This window comes from Pelmatolapia mariae, linkage group LG14 (assembly GCF_036321145.2).
Source record: "Pelmatolapia mariae isolate MD_Pm_ZW linkage group LG14, Pm_UMD_F_2, whole genome shotgun sequence".
Taxonomy (NCBI): domain Eukaryota; kingdom Metazoa; phylum Chordata; class Actinopteri; order Cichliformes; family Cichlidae; genus Pelmatolapia; species Pelmatolapia mariae.
Genome location: NC_086239.1, coordinates 36,210,442 through 36,232,782, shown reverse-complemented (window position 1 = coordinate 36,232,782; position 22,341 = coordinate 36,210,442). Strand labels below are relative to the sequence as shown.

The window sequence follows — 22,341 nt, the reverse complement described above, 5'->3', positions numbered from 1 at the left end:
CAAAGTGGAGCTCTGGAGCAGAGCAGGCGGGGCCTGAGATCTGCCGCTTCAGCCAAGCAAACAGGGCCTACCGTGACGCCGGAAGCCGGGACGAGGAGTCACTGCGGCTTCCTGCGAGGCCAAAGAAACACACACTCTGGCTTCTCTTCATAACGCACAAGTCTTTCGCCTTTTACTAAAGACTTCCGTGGAGAGTGAGGCTAAGGAGTTGCACCTATTTTTTTGGCAGGGTCTGCCGTCTGGCTGGGCCCTCTCCTCGTTGTTCAAAAGAAATAATAGACGAAAGCGCGCAATTCCAGGGAGCTCCGCAGGCCTCTGAGGTACTGTGGGTGGGCGGAGATTTGAAGCGGCTCCCTCCCTGTGAGCCAAGGGAAAGAGCGCACCGTCACAAGCGAGAAGTGTCCCGAGAAGGCGGCTCAGCGAGGATCCCGCAGGACGCCATCGCTTCTCGGCCTTTTGGCTAAGATGAAGTGTAGTATCTGTTCTTATCAGTTTAGGCGAGAAGCAAAGAAAGATGGCGACGGCGTCGGCCAGTTTTTCCGAGAGAGATGCAAGAATATCTGGAACAAGAAATACTTTGAGATTTGAGCTACTGGAGAAAGACATTCAACTTCACGACAGAATAACCTTTGGACGGAAGATCCTCTTCGAAGCCCTGAAGATACAGCCGGAGGAAATATACTGCTTACAACAGAGCACCGCAAGTAAGCACTACGACGTGACATTTTCTACAGGAGAATATGCAGAAGAAGTGAGAAGGAAGTGTATTTTCGCGGAAGATGAAGAGCTGCGGAGATACACGGTGATCCCACTGTACCGCAATGACTACAGAATTTTAACAATACATATGTACAACCCATGGGTCACGGAGGAGACTATTCGGTACTTTCTAGGGAGATACGTTAACGTTCTCCCAGGGGTACGCAAAATAAAGGACGGTCTAGGCATATGAGACAATTCCGCATCAAATTGCGTGCAGATATGGATAGTGACGATGGATATTGTCACCCGCCAGCAGTTTTTTCTATCGGCGCGGATAGAGGCTTCCTTGTCTATGCAGGGCAGCCTCAGGCATGTCGGAAATGCGGGAGTACTGGACACGACGTTGAAAAATGCGACCAGGTGAGGTGTAGGAGTTGCGGCAAGATTGGACATATTACGAGGGACTGCAAGGAGCCTAGGAGATGCCATCTATGCGACTCGGAAGCGCATATGGCGAGAGATTGTACTAAGCCGCGGCCCTATGCAGCCGTGGTAAAGACTGGACTTGCTGAGGAAAAACGCAGTGAAGAAGAAAGAGACATCGGTGAAGGAACAAGGCCCCAGGAGCCGTCACCAGCTGCTGGAAATCAGGCTGATGAGGACAAAGTGGAAGGTGTGGAGGAGGGGTCGGAGCAACGGGAGGAGAAGGGAGAGAGGATTTCTGAGCAAGGTGGTGAGAAATTGCAGCAGGGGGAGGAACCCCAGCAACATTGGGAAGTGGTAGCAAAACCACGGAGGAAGACTGCTAAAAGGAGGAGAAAGGTGAGTTCAGCCGCCCTCTCCGAAGATAGTAAGAAAAGCGAACAGGATATTAGGGAGGAGGTGTTGGAGGAAGGCGGAAATGTGGAGGGTTATGTGTTAAGGGGGACACAGACTGAGTGTATGCATACCCCCCCAAGCGACGTGACAAGTGATGGAGATATGGAAGAGGAAGGTGAGAGTGAAGGAAAGTCAGAGGACTCTTTTATAAAAACCCTCCTGTCACATGTTAATATGGATAGTTAGAGAATTTAAGAGAGGAGGTAAAATAAATCATGAGACTCTTTGTTTTGTTTTTTTTCTTCCCTTTTATTACTTTTCTCTTTGCTCTGTGTGTTTTATTTGTTTTTTGTTTTTGGTATGGGAAAACTACGGATAATTACCCTGAATGTCAGGGGGCTAAAAAGTGCCCGAAAGAGAAAAATTGTTTATGAATTTTTGTTGAGCCAAAATTTTGATGTTTGTTTGGTTCAGGAGGCTCACTTGGGGGACGAGAGGGATGTTGTTTTGTTTACTGAGGAATGGAGGGGAGGGGAAGCTCTTTGGAGCATTGGGGGGGTACACGGGTCTGGAGTTGGGGTGTTATGCGGGAATAAAGATATACGGATACTTGAGAATTTTACTGTAATACAAGGAAGGGTAATGGTGGTGGATATTGATAAAAATGGGACTCAATGTCGAATAATAAACGTATACGCACAGGTGGAACCTGGGCTACGAAAGGACCTTTTTCTAAAGATGGATACTTGCTTTTTAACCAGGAAAGCTATAATTGTGGGAGGGGATTTTAACTGCTCTTTGGAAAGGGAAAAGTTCTCCCTCCCCTTTAAGACTTTTATTGAAAAATATGGCTTAATCGATGTCATGGGGAAGATACTGGGGAAGCAAGTAGGGTATACTTGGAAAAATACAAGGGGGGTGAAGAGTAGGTTAGACTACATCTTAGTAGAAAAAAAGTGTAAAATAATAAGGGGAAAAACAATACCGGCCCTCTTTACAGACCACTATGTAGTTGATGTGGAGCTTGAGATAGCAGGGCCTGATTTTGGAAAAGGCTACTGGAAGCTTAATAATGACGTTCTCGCAGAGAAAGCTTTTAGGGAAGGCTTCATGAAAATCTTCCCGATCTGGGTTGAGATGAAAAGTTTATATAGAAATAATGTGGCTTGGTGGGAGGATATAAAGAAAAAAATAAAAAAGTTTACGATTGAATATTGTACAGAGAGGTCAAAACTTCGAAAGAAGGAGTTTGATACAATACAAAAGGAGATAGAAAAAATCTATGCCAAGGAAAATATGGGAAGGGAAATTAAAAAGGAAGGGTACCTGGAGAATTTAAAAATGAGACAAGAGGAATTACTTGAGAGAAAAGCGAGGGCCGAAACATTTAAATTAAAACAGGAGGAGTATATGGAGTACGAGAAATGCTCCCCATACTTTTTTAGTAAAATGAAGACTAGAGATAAGAGAGGTGTGATAATGGAACTGGAGAGGGATGGAAAGATGATAAGGGGGAAAGTTGATTTGTTAAGAACGGTGGAAGAATATTATGGAAAATTGTTTACAGAGGAGAAGATGGATGAGATGAAAGGGGAGAGGTTTTTAAGATCTCTAAGGAGGAGGTTATCTGAGGAAAAAAAACGGGATTTGGGGGGGGCATTGACGTTAGGGGAGATGTACAATGCGGTTATGGCAATGAAGGCCAATAAGGTACCAGGCATAGATGGCCTAACGAAAGAATTTTATGTTGCGTTTTGGGACATGGTGGGGAACCACCTCTTAGAGGTTTTTAAGGAAATCATGGAGAGAGGAGAGATGTCGGAGAGCATGAAAACAGGAGTGGTAACCATGCTCTTTAAGAAAGGAAATCAGAGCCAATTGGACAATTACAGGCCATTAACTATGTTGTGTGTGGACTACAAAGTATTAAGCAAGGTTTTGGCGAACAGGCTAGCAGGAGTCATGTCACACATAGTGGAAATGGATCAAACATGCGGGGTGCAGGGTAGGCAAATCACATGGAATTTGCACTTACATAGGGATGTACTCACATATGTAAAGGAAAGAAACATTGCTGCAATATGTGTAAGTCTGGACCAGCAGAAAGCCTTCGATAGAGTAGACCACGCATTTTTGTGGAAGGTTACAGAGGGGTTGGGCCTAGGAGGAACTTTTACAAAATGGATAAAGGTTTTATATACGGGCATAAATTCAAAAATTAAAATTAATGGGCATTTATCGGATAAAGTACAACAAACAAGGGGATTGCGGCAAGGGTGCCCATTATCTGTGGTGTTGTTTGTTTTATACGCAGAACCCCTGGCCTGTGCAATAAGAGGGAGTCAGGTCGTTAAAGGGATAACATTGCCCCGGGGCGAGAGCTTAAAAATATCACAATATGCGGATGATACAATTTTATATTTGGCAGATGATGAAAGTTTAAGGGGAGTAATAGATATCCTACATGATTACGAAAAAGCAACTGGATCGAGAATAAACAAGGAGAAGACTAGGTATAAATATATTGGAAAGTGGGAGGAGAGGAAGGATAAGATCTGTGACTTTATGCTGTGTGAAGGTCCCATGGACGTATTAGGAATCTCTTTTGGGAATGGGGAGGGGGATGCAATCTGTAATTGGAAAAAGAAGATGGCGGCAGTAGAAAAAAAACTGGGATTATGGAAGACAAGGAAACTTTCCATATCAGGGAAAGTGTTGGTTGTAAAAGCCGACATATTGCCAAAGTTGTTGCACGTGGCTTATGTGTTTCCGATGCCTCAGAGGTACAGAGCTCAATTGATGAGGGGAATATTTAAGTTCATATGGGGGGGATATGAATATGTGAAAAGGGCGTTGATGTATCAGGAGATATCAGATGGTGGGAGGGATGTGCCCAATGTTCCTTTGAAGCTGGACACAATATTTTACAGCAATGTATGCACACTTTTGAAAAAGAAATATATACATAAATGCCAAATTCTGATATGGTTCTGGCTGTCGATACCATATCGTTTTTTAATAGGGTGGGATAATAAAGGCCCTAAAGCTGAGACTAGGCCGGAGTACTATCAGCGAATGGTTAAGTGGGGAGGGAGATATACGGAATGTAAGGATGAGGACATAGCGACAAACCATAAGTCATTATACAGGAAGTTGGTACAGAAACTTAAGGTTAATCCAGTAATGGTGAGCCCTGAAGTGTGGACACAGGCTCAGGACAAGAGTTTCAAGAACGGGCTTAAAGACTTTAATTGGATGCATTTGCATAGAAGGTTACCAGTTAGAGTCATGATGCATGCCCATAAGTTGGGGAAGTGCAAAGATTGTCCAAGGGAAAATTGTATGGAAGATGAAACAATTGAACACGTATTGTGGGGATGTGATTATGCAAAAAAGGTGTGGCAAGGGGTGAAAGACAGTTACAAGTGTTTGAAGAACGTTACATATGATGAAATCACATCTTTCGGGGTTAAAGGGGTGGGAAAAGAACAAAAGAAAATAATCTGTATGTTGATATCAATTGTAAAACTACAATTATGGAAAGCAAGACGGGGACAAATGACTGGAGCATATAAATGGAGGGAGATAGGGACATGCAGGGCAATAGAAAAAGAAATCGAAAGCATATACTGGTTTGAATTAGAAAGATGGGGAATTGATACAATAAAGGACAGGTGGAAACTAATTTTTTCAAAACCACCCAAAAAAAGGTGGTAGGAGATAATGGAGTGAGGTTATAGAAATGTGCTTGTTTTTGAGTTCGGGTCTTTATTTTTGGGGTTTTACTCTCTTGGATTATTGATTTTCTTTATGATGTTTAATTAGGTTTACTGGAATGAAGGTCTGTTATTGATTTGGAAAATGATATGTTATGATTTACGAGAACGTGAAACGTAAAATGTAATCATGAGAATGTTTTTGAAAGTAAATAAAAAAAAGGAAAAAAAAAAAAAAAATCTGTTCTTATCAGTTTAATATCTGATACGCCCCCGATTCGGGGGCAACGTATTAAACGCATTTTTAGAACAGGGAGCCGAATAAGGGACTCGCTCCGTTCGCTCCACGCATCGACCCGGTATTGCAGCGCCTCCGGGAACGGTGCCCCCTTTGAAAGAAAAGAAAAAAAAAAAAAAAAAAAAAAAATCTGTTCTTATCAGTTTAATATCTGATACGCCCCCGATTCGTGGGCAACGTATTAAACGCATTTTTAGAACAGGGAGCCGAATAAGGGGCTCGCTCCGTTCGCTCCACGCATCGACCCGGTATTGCAGCGCCTCCGGGAACGGTGCCCCCTTTGTTGACTTTGTGCAAAAGCAAGAAAGCCAAACAAGTTAAGGTCCGCCAAGCCAAGAGCCAGAAAGCAGCCTGAAGCCGCGAACGTCCTCTCCTGTCAAAGTGGAGCTCTGGAGCAGAGCAGGCGGGGCCTGAGATCTGCCGCTTCAGCCAAGCAAACAGGGCCTACCGTGACGCCGGAAGCCGGGACGAGGAGTCACTGCGGCTTCCTGCGAGGCCAAAGAAACACACACTCTGGCTTCTCTTCATAACGTACAAGTCTTTCGCCTTTTACTAAAGACTTCCGTGGAGAGTGAGGCTAAGGAGTTGCACCTATTTTTTGGCAGGGTCTGCCGTCTGGCTGGGCCCTCTCCTCGTTGTTCAAAAGAAATAATAGAAGAAAGCGCGCAATTCCAGGGAGCTCCGCAGGCCTCTGAGGTACTGTGGGTGGGCGGAGATTTGAAGCGGCTCCCTCCCTGTGAGCCAAGTGAAAGAGCGCACCGTCACAAGCGAGAAGTGTCCCGAGAAGGCGGCTCAGCGAGGATCCCGCAAGACGCCATCGCTTCTCGGCCTTTTGGCTAAGATCAAGTGTAGTATCTGTTCTTATCAGTTTAATATCTGATACGCCTCCAATTCGGGGGCAACGTATTAAACGCATTTTTAGAACAGGGAGCCGAATAAGGGGCTCGCTCCGTTCGCTCCACGCATCGACCCGGTATTGTAGCGCCTCCGGGAACGGTGCCCCCTTTGCTGACTATGTGCAAAAGCAAGAGAGCCAAACAAGTTAAGGTCTGCCAAGCCAAGAGCCAGAAAGTAGCCTGAAGCCGCGAACGTCCTCTCCAGTCACACCTCAACTGTCAAAGTGGAGCTCTGGAGCAGAGCAGGCGGGGCCTGAGATCTGCCGCTTCAGCCAAGCAAACAGGGCCTACCGTGACGCCGGAAGCCGGGACGAGGAGTCACTGCGGCTTCCTGCGAGGCCAAAGAAACACACACTCTGGCTTCTCTTCATAACGTACAAGTCTTTCGCCTTTTACTAAAGACTTCCGTGGAGAGTGAGGCTAAGGAGTTGCACCTATTTTTTGGCAGGGTCTGCCGTCAGGCTGGGCCCTCTCCTCATTGTTCAAAAGAAATAATAGAAGAAAGCGCGCAATTCCAGGGAGCTCCGCAGGCCTCTGAGGTACTGTGGGTGGGCGGAGATTTGAAGCGGCTCCCTCCCTGTGAGCCAAGTGAAAGAGCGCACCGTCACAAGCGAGAAGTGTCCCGAGAAGGCGGCTCAGCCAGGAACCCGCAGGAGGCCATCGCTTCTTGGCCTTTTGGCTAAGATCAAGTGTAGTATCTGTTCTTATCAGTTTAGGCGAGAAGCAAAGAAAGATGGCGTCGGCCAGTTTTTCCGAGAGAGATGCAAGAATATCTGGAACAAGAAATACTTTGAGATTTGAGCTACTGGAGAAAGACATCCAACTTCACGACAGAATAACCTTTGGACGGAAGATCCTCTTCGAAGCCCTGAAGATACAGCCGGAGGAAATATACTGCTTACAACAGAGCACCGCAAGTAAGCACTACGACGTGACATTTTCTACAGGAGAATATGCAGAAGAAGTGAGAAGGAAGTGTATTTTCGCGGAAGATGAAGAGCTGCGGAGATACACGGTGATCCCACTGTACCGCAATGACTACAGAATTTTAACAATACATATGTACAACCCATGGGTCACGGAGGAGACTATTCGGTACTTTCTAGGGAGATACGTTAACGTTCTCCCAGGGGTACGCAAAATAAAGGACGGTCTAGGCATATGGACCGGAAAGAGACAATTCCGCATCAAATTGCGTGCAGATATGGATAGTGACGATGGATATTGTCACCCGCCAGCAGTTTTTTCTATCGGCGCGGATAGAGGCTTCCTTGTCTATGCAGGGCAGCCTCAGGCATGTCGGAAATGCGGGAGTACTGGACACGACGTTGAAAAATGCGACCAGGTGAGGTGTAGGAGTTGCGGCAAGATTGGACATATTACGAGGGACTGCAAGGAGCCTAGGAGATGCCATCTATGCGACTCGGAAGCGCATATGGCGAGAGATTGTACTAAGCCGCGGCCCTATGCAGCCGTGGTAAAGACTGGACTTGCTGAGGAAAAACGCAGTGAAGAAGAAAGAGACATCGGTGAAGGAACAAGGCCCCAGGAGCCGTCACCAGCTGCTGGAAACCAGGCTGATGAGGACAAAGTGGAAGGTGTGGAGGAGGGGTCGGAGCAACGGGAGGAGAAGGGAGAGAGGATTTCTGAGCAAAGTGGTGAGAAATTGCAGCAGGGGGAGGAACCCCAGCAACATTGGGAAGTGGTAGCAAAACCACGGAGGAAGACTGCTAAAAGGAGGAGAAAGGTGAGTTCAGCCGCCCTCTCCGAAGATAGTAAGAAAAGCGAACAGGATATTAGGGAGGAGGTGTTGGAGGAAGGCGGAAATGTGGAGGGTTATGTGTTAAGGGGGACACAGACTGAGTGTATGCATACCCCCCCAAGCGACGTGACAAGTGATGGAGATATGGAAGAGGAAGGTGAGAGTGAAGGAAAGTCAGAGGACTCTTTTATAAAAACCCTCCTGTCACATGTTAATATGGATAGTTAGAGAATTTAAGAGAGGAGGTAAAATAAATCATGAGACTCTTTGTTTTGTTTTTTTTCTTCCCTTTTATTACTTTTCTCTTTGCTCTGTGTGTTTTATTTGTTTTTTGTTTTTGGTATGGGAAAACTACGGATAATTACCCTGAATGTCAGGGGGCTAAAAAGTGCCCGAAAGAGAAAAATTGTTTATGAATTTTTGTTGAGCCAAAATTTTGATGTTTGTTTGGTTCAGGAGGCTCACTTGGGGGACGAGAGGGATGTTGTTTTGTTTACTGAGGAATGGAGGGGAGGGGAAGCTCTTTGGAGCATTGGGGGGGTACACGGGTCTGGAGTTGGGGTGTTATGCGGGAATAAAGATATACGGATACTTGAGAATTTTACTGTAATACAAGGAAGGGTAATGGTGGTGGATATTGATAAAAATGGGACTCAATGTCGAATAATAAACGTATACGCACAGGTGGAACCTGGGCTACGAAAGGACCTTTTTCTAAAGATGGATACTTGCTTTTTAACCAGGAAAGCTATAATTGTGGGAGGGGATTTTAACTGCTCTTTGGAAAGGGAAAAGTTCTCCCTCCCCTTTAAGACTTTTATTGAAAAATATGGCTTAATCGATGTCATGGGGAAGATACTGGGGAAGCAAGTAGGGTATACTTGGAAAAATACAAGGGGGGTGAAGAGTAGGTTAGACTACATCTTAGTAGAAAAAAAGTGTAAAATAATAAGGGGAAAAACAATACCGGCCCTCTTTACAGACCACTATGTAGTTGATGTGGAGCTTGAGATAGCAGGGCCTGATTTTGGAAAAGGCTACTGGAAGCTTAATAATGACGTTCTCGCAGAGAAAGCTTTTAGGGAAGGCTTCATGAAAATCTTCCCGATCTGGGTTGAGATGAAAAGTTTATATAGAAATAATGTGGCTTGGTGGGAGGATATAAAGAAAAAAATAAAAAAGTTTACGATTGAATATTGTACAGAGAGGTCAAAACTTCGAAAGAAGGAGTTTGATACAATACAAAAGGAGATAGAAAAAATCTATGCCAAGGAAAATATGGGAAGGGAAATTAAAAAGGAAGGGTACCTGGAGAATTTAAAAATGAGACAAGAGGAATTACTTGAGAGAAAAGCGAGGGCCGAAACATTTAAATTAAAACAGGAGGAGTATATGGAGTACGAGAAATGCTCCCCATACTTTTTTAGTAAAATGAAGACTAGAGATAAGAGAGGTGTGATAATGGAACTGGAGAGGGATGGAAAGATGATAAGGGGGAAAGTTGATTTGTTAAGAACGGTGGAAGAATATTATGGAAAATTGTTTACAGAGGAGAAGATGGATGAGATGAAAGGGGAGAGGTTTTTAAGATCTCTAAGGAGGAGGTTATCTGAGGAAAAAAAACGGGATTTGGGGGGGGCATTGACGTTAGGGGAGATGTACAATGCGGTTATGGCAATGAAGGCCAATAAGGTACCAGGCATAGATGGCCTAACGAAAGAATTTTATGTTGCGTTTTGGGACATGGTGGGGAACCACCTCTTAGAGGTTTTTAAGGAAATCATGGAGAGAGGAGAGATGTCGGAGAGCATGAAAACAGGAGTGGTAACCATGCTCTTTAAGAAAGGAAATCAGAGCCAATTGGACAATTACAGGCCATTAACTATGTTGTGTGTGGACTACAAAGTATTAAGCAAGGTTTTGGCGAACAGGCTAGCAGGAGTCATGTCACACATAGTGGAAATGGATCAAACATGCGGGGTGCAGGGTAGGCAAATCACATGGAATTTGCACTTGCATAGGGATGTACTCACATATGTAAAGGAAAGAAACATTGCTGCAATATGTGTAAGTCTGGACCAGCAGAAAGCCTTCGATAGAGTAGACCACGCATTTTTGTGGAAGGTTACAGAGGGGTTGGGCCTAGGAGGAACTTTTACAAAATGGATAAAGGTTTTATATACGGGCATAAATTCAAAAATTAAAATTAATGGGCATTTATCGGATAAAGTACAACAAACAAGGGGATTGCGGCAAGGGTGCCCATTATCTGTGGTGTTGTTTGTTTTATACGCAGAACCCCTGGCCTGTGCAATAAGAGGGAGTCAGGTCGTTAAAGGGATAACATTGCCCCGGGGCGAGAGCTTAAAAATATCACAATATGCGGATGATACAATTTTATATTTGGCAGATGATGAAAGTTTAAGGGGAGTAATAGATATCCTACATGATTATGAAAAAGCAACTGGATCGAGAATAAACAAGGAGAAGACTAGGTATAAATATATTGGAAAGTGGGAGGAGAGGAAGGATAAGATCTGTGACTTTATGCTGTGTGAAGGTCCCATGGATGTATTAGGAATCTCTTTTGGGAATGGGGAGGGGGATGCAATCTGTAATTGGAAAAAGAAGATGGCGGCAGTAGAAAAAAAACTGGGATTATGGAAGACAAGGAAACTTTCCATATCAGGGAAAGTGTTGGTTGTAAAAGCCGACATATTGCCAAAGTTGTTGCACGTGGCTTATGTGTTTCCGATGCCTCAGAGGTACAGAGCTCAATTGATGAGGGGAATATTTAAGTTCATATGGGGGGGATATGAATATGTGAAAAGGGCGTTGATGTATCAGGAGATATCAGATGGTGGGAGGGATGTGCCCAATGTTCCTTTGAAGCTGGACACAATATTTTACAGCAATGTATGCACACTTTTGAAAAAGAAATATATACATAAATGCCAAATTCTGATATGGTTCTGGCTGTCGATACCATATCGTTTTTTAATAGGGTGGGATAATAAAGGCCCTAAAGCTGAGACTAGGCCGGAGTACTATCAGCGAATGGTTAAGTGGGGAGGGAGATATACGGAATGTAAGGATGAGGACATAGCGACAAACCATAAGTCATTATACAGGAAGTTGGTACAGAAACTTAAGGTTAATCCAGTAATGGTGAGCCCTGAAGTGTGGACACGGGCTCAGGACAAGAGTTTCAAGAACGGGCTTAAAGACTTTAATTGGATGCATTTGCATAGAAGGTTACCAGTTAGAGTCACGATGCATGCCCATAAGTTGGGGAAGTGCAAAGATTGTCCAAGGGAAAATTGTATGGAAGATGAAACAATTGAACACGTATTGTGGGGATGTGATTATGCAAAAAAGGTGTGGCAAGGGGTGAAAGACAGTTACAAGTGTTTGAAGAACGTTACATATGATGAAATCACATCTTTCGGGGTTAAAGGGGTGGGAAAAGAACAAAAGAAAATAATCTGTATGTTGATATCAATTGTAAAACTACAATTATGGAAAGCAAGACAGGGACAAATGACTGGAGCATATGAATGGAGGGAGATAGGGACATGCAGGGCAATAGAAAAAGAAATCGAAAGCATATACTGGTTTGAATTAGAAAGATGGGGAATTGATACAATAAAGGACAGGTGGAAACTAATTTTTTCAAAACCACCCAAAAAAAGGTGGTAGGAGATAATGGAGTGAGGTTATAGAAATGTGCTTGTTTTTGAGTTCGGGTCTTTCTTTTTGGGGTTTACTCTCTTGGATTATTGGTTTTCTTTATGATGTTTAATTAGGTTTACTGGAATGAAGGTCTGTTATTGATTTGGAAAATGATATGTTATGATTTACGAAAACGTGAAACGTAAAATGTAACCATGAGAATGTTTTGAAAGTAAATAAAAAAAAAGGAAAAAAAAAAAAAATCTGTTCTTATCAGTTTAATATCTGATACGCCCCCGATTCGGGGGCAACGTATTAAACGCATTTTTAGAACAGGGAGCCGAATAAGGGGCTCGCTCCGTTCGCTCCACGCATCGACCCGGTATTGCAGCGCCTTCGGGAACGGTGCCCCCTTTGCTGACTTTGTGCAAAAGCAAGAAAGCCAAACAAGTTAAGGTCTGCCAAGCCAAGAGCCAGAAAGCAGCCTGAAGCCGCGAACGTCCTCTCCAGTCACCCCTCTCCTGTCAAAGTGGAGCTCTGGAGCAGAGCAGGCGGGGCCTGAGATCTGCCGCTTCAGCCAAGCAAACAGGGCATACCGTGACGCCGGAAGCCGGGACGAGGAGACACTGCGGCTTCCTGCGAGGCCAAAGAAACACACACTCTGGCTTCTCTTCATAACGTACAAGTCTTTCGCCTTTTACTAAAGACTTCCGTGGAGAGTGAGGCTAAGGAGTTGCACCTATTTTTTGGCAGGGTCTGCCGTCTGGCTGGGCACTCTCCTCGTTGTTCAAAAGAAATAATAGAAGAAAAGTATTGCAGCTCCTCCGGGAACGGTGCCCCCTTTGCTGACTTTGTGCAAAAGCAAGAAAGCCAAACAAGTTAAGGTCTGCCAAGCCAAGAGCCAGAAAGCAGCCTGAAGCCGCGAACGTCCTCTCCTGTCAAAGTGGAGCTCTGGAGCAGAGCAGGCGGGGCCTGAGATCTGCCGCTTCAGCCAAGCAAACAGGGCCTACCGTGACGCCGGAAGCCGGGACGAGGAGTCACTGCGGCTTCCTGCGAGGCCAATGAAACACACACTCTGGCTTCTCTTCATAACGTACAAGTCTTTCGCCTTTTACTAAAGACTTCCGTGGAGAGTGAGGCTGAGGAGTTGCACCTATTCTTTGGCAGGGTCTGCCGTCTGGCTGGGCCCTCTCCTCGTTGTTCAAAAGAAATAATAGAAGAAAGCGCGCAATTCCAGGGAGCTCCGCAGGCCTCTGAGGTACTGTGGGTGGGCGGAGATTTGAAGCGGCTCCCTCCCTGTGAGCCAAGTGAAAGAGCGCACCGTCACAAGCGAGAAGTGTCCCGAGAAGGCGGCTCAGCCAGGAACCCGCAGGAGGCCATCGCTTCTCGGCCTTTTGGCTAAGATCAAGTGTAGTATCTGTTCTTATCAGTTTACACTTGTTTCTCGGCCGTGGCTAAGACTGCGATCGTCTCCTTGGGTGCTTGGTCTACTAAAAGAATCAAAAAGCTGTTTTGGGTTTCCCTTCACTTTAAAGGTAAGTGTTGCTACTATTTGCCTTTTTTTGAAAATACTCTCTGTTTGTGTCTTGTTGTGTCTTTAAAGGCATCTGTTAGCTTTGTGGTGCCTCCACCATGGCGGCCTACCATGCCGGCATGCGGAGGCACCACAGTGTGCGATTTAGCCTATTTGGAAATGAAGGAGAGTTGCCAAAGATGTCTAGATTGGATTTTTCCAGGAAATTGATTCAACAGGTGTTGGGGTTTTCACCAAATGACCTGAACTGTATCCTGACCCTCCCATTCAATAAAGGCTTTGACGTGAGCTTTTGCTCAAGCGGTTATCTGGAGGATTTCTGGATAAGGTATGAGAATGTGAAACCGCAATTTAAAGAATTTATTGTTGAGAAACTGACTGACAACACCTTGAAAACGGTGATTGTTAGAATGTTTAATGAAACTGTTAGTGCGCAAGACATCTGCTTGTGGCTGGGAAGATACTGCACGGTGAAAGGGCAGGCTATGAGGTGAGGGATGTGGACGGAATCTGGAACTGTGCATGGAAGGTCCCCATACAGCAATGGGAAGACCCCCATGGGTTTCGGGGCCTGAAACATCTCCCATCTATGATAGTCTTGGGGGACAATAGAGGCTACATTCACTACCAGGGGCAGCCAAAGCTCTGTCGGAGGTGTGGGGAGCATGGGCACTTGGTGGAGGCATGTGAGGAAATCATTTGTGGAAAATGTAAGGAAAGAGGACATACGTATGCTGAGTGTAGAAATGACCGTAAGTGTAATTTGTGTGGAGGAGAGGGGCATCTCTTTAGAAATTGCCCTAGGTCATTTGCAAACAAACTTAAGAGGACAAGCTTGATTGGAGAGCAAAACCTGAATGAAATAGGTAATGAGGAAAACCTGATTGATGCAGCTGGGCCTGAAAATTTGATTTTGCCGCCAAAACCTGTGAGTGGAGGAGAGGAACAGGGGGAGGCGAGAAATGGGGAGGAGCATGGAGGGCCTGTCCTACCAGAAACCTCAGAGGAGGAGGGCGGACAGGTCGAAAGTGGAACACAAGGAGGTGGAAATACTTCAAGCGATAGCGCCCAAGATCAGTCCCCCCCTGATACCCAGTTGGCAAAGAGAACTGCGGCAGAACTGTCCTCCGGGACAATTGTTTCAGGAAAGAGGGGAAGACTTGAAGTACCTTTAGAGAGTTCCTCTGGGGAGGACTCCAGGGTCTTCCCCTCGGGCTCACCAAATGAGGTCTCCTTTCTTAACATAGTTTTGCAGTCAACCCCCAAAGATCGTATGGTTAATGCAGCTTTGCAACAGAGGCCGTCTCCTAGAGTCCGTAAAGGGAATAGAGCACCAGCCCTCCCTCCAGAGTCGTGTGAGGTGAAGGAAGAGCTCTGTTCACGAGAAATAAATTGATATTAGGATCCTTGAAACCTGGGTGGAGTCCTTTCCCTGAGGAGAATTACCTCCCCTTAACTTAAAAATGGTTAGTTTGCCCTTTGTCTTATTTCTTATGGCTCTTACCTTCTCAACTATAAATGTTAGAAGTGTTAGGACCAAAATGAGAGCCCAGAGTGTGTTATCCTTTCTAAATACGGTAACGTCGGATGTGATCTTACTTCAGGAATGTGCAATACCCTTTTTAAAAACTTATAACCAGTGGCAGGACATGTGGCCACAACCATCAATATGGAGTGGATCAAATGGAAATAAAAATGATGGAGTAGCCGTTTTGGTAAAAAACCCCTTTGTGCTGGTAAAGGGGAGCACTGTGGTGAGGGAAGGAAGAGCACTTCTAGTTAATTTGAGTTATATGGACAAGGATTTTAACCTCCTGAATGTCTATGGGTTTAATGATAAACATGAAAGATATGACCTTTTGGAGGAGCTGCAGCCCCATTTGTTGGGAAAGATGCCTTTAGTATTTGGGGGAGATTTTAACTGTGTCCTAAGTAGAAAGGATAGGAAACGAGCCAGGCAAGATTTTAAAGTGGACAAGACGTCACTCTTACTACAGGGGATGGTCAGAGATTTTAAACTAACAGACTGTTTTGCAGTAGTACACCCCAGGGAGGAGGGCTTTACCTGGTTTAGTGGGGATGGCTCTAGGGCCTCTCGTATTGACTATTTGTTTGTGAGAGATGTCTTGCCAACTGATGCTAGATTGATGCCCGTTTTCTTTTCTGATCACATGATGCTGTCCAGTACTATCACTTTGGCATCGTGTGTGAGGAGGGGGAGAGGACTGTGGAGACTTAACTGCTCCTTGCTCGAGGACCAAAATTTGATCAGCCAGTATAAGGAGAGGTATCGTGAGTGGCAGACCCTCCAGGACTTTTATGAAACACGTGCAGAGTGGTGGGAAATGGTTAAAGAAAGGACACAGTTTTTTTTTAAACAGGCCGGGAAAAGGAAGAAGGCTGCTGAGAATAGACGCATGATGGGGCTGCAGAAAAGACTACAGAGGTACTATCGTTTAAACCATTTGGGGATGGATTTTAACGACGAAATAAAAGAGGTCAAGGAGGAAATGCAGGTAATTGCGGACATAAAAAGTAAGGGGGTTATTTTAAGAAGTAGGGAGAAAGAGAGAGATGAAGGGGAAAAATGTACAAGATATTTCTTCAAGAAAATTATGAGCAAATCTGGCTTCATGGCTCAACTAACGAACAAAGCCGGACAGAAAGTTGAGACTACCGAGGAGATCATGCAAGTGATCGAAGAATATTATAAAGAGTTATATGGGAGGAAAAATGTTAATGGAGAGAATATTACACAAACCTTGGAGTTTATCGACAAGATTGTTGAAGACAGTGGTTTATTGAGCCAAGGCTTTACTTTGACTGAGCTCAATCAGTGTCTTAAGAGTTTCAAGAACGGGAAGTCCCCAGGGATGGATGGACTCCCGTGGGAATTCTACCGGACTTTTTGGGACTTTTTGGCTGTGGACCTACTTTCTGTTTTTATAGATTTTAGCCAACTTGACAGGCTGCCGGACAGTTTTAGAATAGGGGTAGTCACTCTTGCTCACAAAGGAAAGGACAAGACCGACCTGAAAAATTGGAGACCAATTGCGCTCCTAAATTGTGACTGTAAGCTTTTTAGCAAACTCTTAGCAGCACGGATACGCCCTGTGCTAAGCCAGATAATTCACCCGGATCAAGCCTGTGCTGTTAAGGATAGGAAGATCACTGATAGCCTCGTATTGATAAGGGACACCATTTGTTTTGCGAGGGATAGAAACATTCGGCTAATTGTCTTAAATTTGGACTTTGAGAAAGCCTTTGATCGGATCTCGCATCAGTATCTCTTTAGAGTACTGCAGAAAATGAGGTTTCCAGAGCAGTTTATTTCTTGGGTGAAACTGTTGTACAATGAGATCAGTAGTAGATTTGTCGTTAATGGGATCTTGACTGGGGCGGTGGACTTACACTGCGGTGTTCGTCAGGGGTGTCCCCTATCTGCACTCCTTTATGTTATCGGCGTAGAACCACTGGCGCAGATCTTGAGAAGAGACAAAGGGATAAAGGGTTTGGAAGTACGAGGGAGTGGCGGACAAGTAGCAAAATGTGTCCTGTACATGGATGATATTAATATTTTGTGTACAGACCTGTCTTCGGTGAAAAGGACCTTTGAAGCGACTGACTGGTTCGGGAAGGCCTCGGCGTCCAAGCTTAATAAAAATAAGACTCAGGTACAATTTTATGGACCATGGGAGGCTACAGAGTTGACTGGGCTTGAGATGAATTTGACACAAAACGACCAGAGGATTTTGGGGATCAGGTTTGACAAGGAAGGAGGTGGCAAGACAAATTGGCCTGTAATTATAGGGAAAGTGAAGCAACAGCTGGGTTACTGGGGACTGAGGACGCTGACTTTGGAGGGCAAGGTGTTAATCATCAAGGCAGTGATTTTACCCCGACTTCTCCTAGTCAGCTCAGTCTTTATCCCTCCCAGAAAAGTGCTCTTAGAACTGGAACGAGCTTTTTTTTATTTCTTATGGGGTTCTAGATGGGAGAGACTTAGAAGGGAGACAATGAAGAAAATGAAGGAGAATGGAGGAAAGGGGGTTCCAGATCTGTATCTGTTTGTAGGAAGTCTCTACACGAGCAGCCACCTGAGGCAGGCCACGGCCCGATCTAGTAACCCTAAAACGCAGGCGTGGGTTAGATTTTGGGCAGGGAGCTACTTAAGACAGAGAAAATTGATACCGGTGGATCTAAAAGTGCCTGTCTCCTTTAGTCTCCCCCCAGCCTATGCTGAGCTAAAGTCCTTTTTAGTTTCCTTTAACTTGGAAAATGAAGACTTAAACATTTTAACTAAACATCGGTCTCTCATCTCTGTTGTGCAGGAGCGAGAGGCTGTGACTCCAGTGCGCGGCCTCTCGATTGGTGAAGCCACAGATGTGTGGCGATTGGTGAGCCGTCCCTTTCTTTCGCATAAGCTCCGGGATGTGTCCTGGATGGTGGCTCATGGGATCCTCCCAGTCAGGTCCGTGATGCACTCTCGGGGCATGTCTGCAACAGCCATGTGTCCCCGGCCTGGTTGTGGCGCGCCAGAGTCGGTGAGACACCTGCTCTGGGAGTGTAGCGCTGCCGTAGACCTGTGGGCAATGGCCGGCTCCTCGCAATTCCCGTACTTACCAGCAAGCGAGGTCCTAACAGCACAGCTAGTGCTCTATGGGGTGAGTCAGGGAACAAAAGCACAAAGGAAAGACTTTGAGAAGCAGTGGCTTACTCTCGCTGCCATCAAAGACGCCATTTGGACCTCCAGGAACTTGCTGGTAAGCAAGCACATGCAGATCCCCCCCGTGGCTGCTCTCCGAATGGCAGCAGCAACAATCAAAGAGATCTGTGCTGCAAGCGGCAAGCCTAGGAAGCAGCCACAAAGAAGAATCGCCTCTGTGCCCATTCGGACGGAGGAGTCGGTGCCACACACAGTAAGGTCAAAGCAGCAGCAGCCTGGCTCTCCGGGAGAGGAAGGTGGGAAGGAGCAAAGGGGTGGGGATCCCCTCTGAGCACCAAGACAGTTTGAAAGGATGGGATGGGTTCTAAAAACTGTTTTTAAAAGAAAGGCACATCGCTCCTGCACAGACCCCGTTTTAAAAGCAATCTTTTGAACTAGGTAGAAATTGAATTTTATGAGATGACTGTGTTTGGTTTTTATGTTTGAGTGCCAATAAAAAATTTTCGAGAGAAAAAGAATCTGTTCTTATCAGAGAAGCACAATGGCGACCGCGTCGGCCGGCTATGCGCAGATTGACAGAGGAAACGGCACGAGGAACACCTTGAGATTCGCCCTAATTGACAAAGATGCGGCATTCCAGGATCGAATAACATTTGGGAGGAGGATTCTGTTCGATGCCTTGCAGATCCAGCCAGAAGAGATTTATTGTTTGCAGCAGAGCATAATCAACAAGTACTATGATGTGATGCTAACTACGAAAGATACAGCCGAAGAAGCAAGGAGAAAGGCTCACCTGACGACAAATGAAGAACTAAACAGGTACATGGTCACTCCTTTGTATAGATGTGACTATAGGCTTCTAACGGTACATATGTACAACCCATGGGTCTCAGAAGATATTATAGGATGTTTTTTGGAAAGGCACGTAAAGGTACTACCAGGAGTAAGAGCAATAAAAGATGGTTTGGGCATATGGACTGGAAAAAGACAATTTCGCGTAAAAATTGAGGAAGACCCGGACAGTGAGTACGGCTACTGACATCCACCGGCAGTTTTTACCATCGGGGCGGACAGAGGCTTCCTCATTTACGCGGGCCAACCTCTGGTTTGCAGAAGATGTGGCGGCAAAGGTCATGAAGCCGCTCATTGCAATCAGGTGAGGTGTCGGAATTGTAATGACACGGGACATAGTACGAGAGACTGCACTGAACTAAAGAGATGTCATTTATGCAAGTCAGAAGAGCATATGGCAAGAGATTGTACGAAGCCCAGGTCATACGCAGCAGTAGTGGTGGGGCTTTTGAGCCAAGATAAGGAAAGTGGACATGACAAAATAGGAACACCCATGATAATACGGGAGACCCTTGCAGGTGAAAGAAATGAGTCTGATGAGGAAGAAGAGGATTCGGAGAAAATGATAGAGGTTCCTTCATTAGATACAGAGGACAGAAATAAGGAAGGAGTCTTCGCTATGAGTGAGGACATAACAGAGCAACCCTGGAGCGAGGTTAGAAAAGCAGGAAGAAAGAAGGCGAAAAGAAGGAAAAGGCAGGCTTCGGCTACTCCGCCAGAAGACAGCAATGGGAAAAAACTAGAGACTGCGCTACTGTGTGGAGAGGGAGAAAGACATGCCCCAAAAGGAACTCAAACGGAGTGCACCCACACCCTTTGAGCACCACGATAAGTGAAAATGATACTGATGATGGGAGTGAAAATGAAAGTAATACAGAAAGTTTTGTGATACGAACATTATTTTCTCAGGAAAGTTTGGGGAAGTAGTCCCTATTATTAAAATGGACAGGATAGAAGGGAGTAAATGTTTTTCTCTTTCCCTCTTTTGTGATGTATTTTTCCGGACCAGTTTTAAGTTTGAGTTCTTGGTGGTCCGACATACTTGGTTTTATGCGGATAAGATATTAGAACAGAGCTTTCATGTTTGCTTTTCTAGCAAATGGATAAGATGAAAATAATGACTATAAATGTCAGAGGAGTGAGGAACGGAAAGAAAAGAAGATCTGTGTATGAGTTCCTAACTACTTGTGACTTTGACATATGTTTGATTCAGGAAGCTCACTTAAGAGACGAGGACGACGCCCTGCTCTTCACGAAGGAGTGGAAAGGAGGTGAAGCAGCGTGGAGTGTGGGGAGTGTATATGGGTCAGGGGTGGGAGTTTTGTGTGGGAAAAGAAGTATTCAAATTATGGACACTTTTTCTGTAATACAGGGTAGGGTCTTGGTGGTGGATTTTAAAAAGGTCGGAATACAACGTCGTGTGGTAAATATTTATGCACACGCAGAACCACGAGCCCATAGAGAACTCTTTTCTGGCCTGGATATCTGTTTTATGACAAGTAACGTAATCTATGTGGGCTGTGACTTAAACTGCTCTTTAGATAAGAACGATGGTTCCCTTCCACTCAGGAACCTTATGGTAAAGTATAGGTTAGTAGATGCTATGGGAAAGCCTTTAGGCAACCGTCCGACCTATACGTGGGAGAATAGTCGGGGAATGAGAAATAGGCTAGATTACATACTAGTAGGGGATACAGAAAAGATCATCGAAACAGGGTCCTTCTATGCGCCCTTTACTGATCACAAAGTAGTGTGGGCGAAGGTGAAATGTGAGGGGACAGCATATGGAAAAGGATATTGGAAATTAAATAATGATATTTTGGCAGAACAGGAATATAGGGTAAGTTTCAGAGGGATCTTCCAACTTGGGTGGAATTGAAATGTTTGTATGTGGATAGAGGGAGTTGGTGGGAGGAAATGAAAAAAAGAATAAAGAAATTTTCTATTGAATACAGTATGCGGAGAGCACAGGCCTCAAAGAAGGTCTTCAAGGATTTGCAGAGGGAAATTGCAAAAGAGGAAGGGGATAGGAACAGAAATAGAAATGGAGATAGAAGCGAGAAACTGAATGTTTCTCGCTTCTATTACTTCGCTTCTAAGAGGATTTTTTCCAAAAGAGAGCAAAGACTAGGATGTTTAAGTTTATGCAGGAGGAGTATATGGGTCAAGAGAAGTGTTCGGCTTATTTTTTTGCCCAAATGAAAATGAGGGAAGAAAGAGGATTAATTAAAGAATTGGAGAAAGATGGGACGATGATTACGGGTTCTGAGAATTTACGGAAAGTAGTAGAAGAGTATTATACGCGGTTGTTTGAAAAGGAAGAGTTGGATAAAAATGCGCAGGGGATTTTTTTGAGGGGATTAGGGGAAAGGTTACCGGAGGAAGAAACAAAACTAATGGATAGATGTATAAATAAGAACGAATTGTACGAAGCCTTGAAGACAATGAAAAATAACAAGGTACCTGGAATAGATGGTCTGTCGAAAGAGTTTTATGTTACCTTTTGGGATCTTATCGGAGACCATTTGCTAGAAGTATTTAATGAAATGCGTGAAAAGGGTAGTATGTTGAAAAGCATGAGGACGGGGGTGATCAGTTTATTGTACAAGAAAGGCTCACCGGCAATACTTTCTAATTATAGACCTTTGTCCATCGTCTGTGTGGATTATAAAATTCTGAGCAGAGCTTTAGCGTTACGCTTGGCTCAGGCCATGCCGTTCATTATAAATGAAGACCAGACTTGCGGAGTAAAGGGCAGACAGATTGCTTGGAACTTGCAATTGCACAGGGACGTACTTTCGTATATAGAGGATAGGAATTTAGCCTCTATATGTGTAACAATTGATCAAGAAAAAGCCTTCGATAGGGTCAATTATGATTTCCTATGAAGGGTGATGAGGACTTTCAATATAGGGGAAAATTTTCTGAACTGGATAAAAATGATGTATGTTGAAATCTGTGGCAAGGTGAAAGTAAATGGTTATTTGACAGATGAGGTGTATCAGCAAAGAGGACTCAGACAAGGCTGTCCCCTGTCTGCCCTGCTTTACATTATCTATGTGGAACCATTAGCAAGTGCGATAAGGGGAAATCAGAAAATTAGAGGGGTAGCTTTACCAGGGGGAGAAGTGTTAAAAATCTCCCAGTATGCTGATGACATTACCCTTTATTTGGGGGATGATGGGAGTGTGAGGGAGACGATGCAGTTAATACACACTTTTGAAAGGGCGGCAGGGTCAAGAGTGAACAAGGAAAAAACAAAATATAAATTTCTGGGAAGGTGGGCAGGCAGGAGGGAGAGGCTTTGCGGGCTTTCTTTATGTGAAAGCCCCATGCGGGTCTTGGGTATTAATTTCGGGAATCCTGGGGGAGATGCAGAACAGAATTGGGAGTGTAAAATGACAAAAGTGAGGAGGAAATTGGG

At 44.8% G+C, this 22,341-nt stretch overlaps 11 non-coding genes and 1 pseudogene across 11 annotated transcripts; all 12 read left to right on the top strand.

Moving 5' to 3' along the window:
• Window positions 1-131: 131 nt before the first annotated feature.
• On the top strand, window positions 132-246 carry LOC134642025 (U5 spliceosomal RNA). The gene has a single exon (XR_010095762.1). It is a non-coding gene; the product is annotated as a U5 spliceosomal RNA (small nuclear RNA).
• Window positions 247-440: 194 nt separating this feature from the next.
• LOC134642449 (U2 spliceosomal RNA) lies at window positions 441-631 on the top strand. Its single transcript, XR_010096160.1, has one exon. It is a non-coding gene; the product is annotated as a U2 spliceosomal RNA (small nuclear RNA).
• A 4,801-nt stretch (window positions 632-5,432) lies between these two features.
• On the top strand, window positions 5,433-5,630 carry LOC134642429 (U2 spliceosomal RNA). Its single transcript, XR_010096147.1, has one exon. It is a non-coding gene; the product is annotated as a U2 spliceosomal RNA (small nuclear RNA).
• A 16-nt stretch (window positions 5,631-5,646) lies between these two features.
• On the top strand, window positions 5,647-5,817 carry LOC134642430 (U2 spliceosomal RNA; annotated as a pseudogene).
• Window positions 5,818-6,043: 226 nt separating this feature from the next.
• Window positions 6,044-6,157, top strand: LOC134641864 (U5 spliceosomal RNA). Its single transcript, XR_010095605.1, has one exon. It is a non-coding gene; the product is annotated as a U5 spliceosomal RNA (small nuclear RNA).
• Window positions 6,158-6,351: 194 nt separating this feature from the next.
• LOC134642397 (U2 spliceosomal RNA) lies at window positions 6,352-6,542 on the top strand. Its single transcript, XR_010096120.1, has one exon. It is a non-coding gene; the product is annotated as a U2 spliceosomal RNA (small nuclear RNA).
• A 240-nt stretch (window positions 6,543-6,782) lies between these two features.
• Window positions 6,783-6,896, top strand: LOC134642463 (U5 spliceosomal RNA). The gene has a single exon (XR_010096170.1). It is a non-coding gene; the product is annotated as a U5 spliceosomal RNA (small nuclear RNA).
• A 194-nt stretch (window positions 6,897-7,090) lies between these two features.
• Window positions 7,091-7,275, top strand: LOC134642437 (U2 spliceosomal RNA). The gene has a single exon (XR_010096154.1). It is a non-coding gene; the product is annotated as a U2 spliceosomal RNA (small nuclear RNA).
• A 4,811-nt stretch (window positions 7,276-12,086) lies between these two features.
• LOC134642428 (U2 spliceosomal RNA) lies at window positions 12,087-12,281 on the top strand. Its single transcript, XR_010096146.1, has one exon. It is a non-coding gene; the product is annotated as a U2 spliceosomal RNA (small nuclear RNA).
• A 240-nt stretch (window positions 12,282-12,521) lies between these two features.
• On the top strand, window positions 12,522-12,635 carry LOC134641863 (U5 spliceosomal RNA). The gene has a single exon (XR_010095604.1). It is a non-coding gene; the product is annotated as a U5 spliceosomal RNA (small nuclear RNA).
• A 300-nt stretch (window positions 12,636-12,935) lies between these two features.
• On the top strand, window positions 12,936-13,049 carry LOC134642098 (U5 spliceosomal RNA). The gene has a single exon (XR_010095832.1). It is a non-coding gene; the product is annotated as a U5 spliceosomal RNA (small nuclear RNA).
• Window positions 13,050-13,243: 194 nt separating this feature from the next.
• On the top strand, window positions 13,244-13,439 carry LOC134642435 (U2 spliceosomal RNA). Its single transcript, XR_010096152.1, has one exon. It is a non-coding gene; the product is annotated as a U2 spliceosomal RNA (small nuclear RNA).
• The last annotated feature ends 8,902 nt before the right edge of the window (window positions 13,440-22,341 follow it).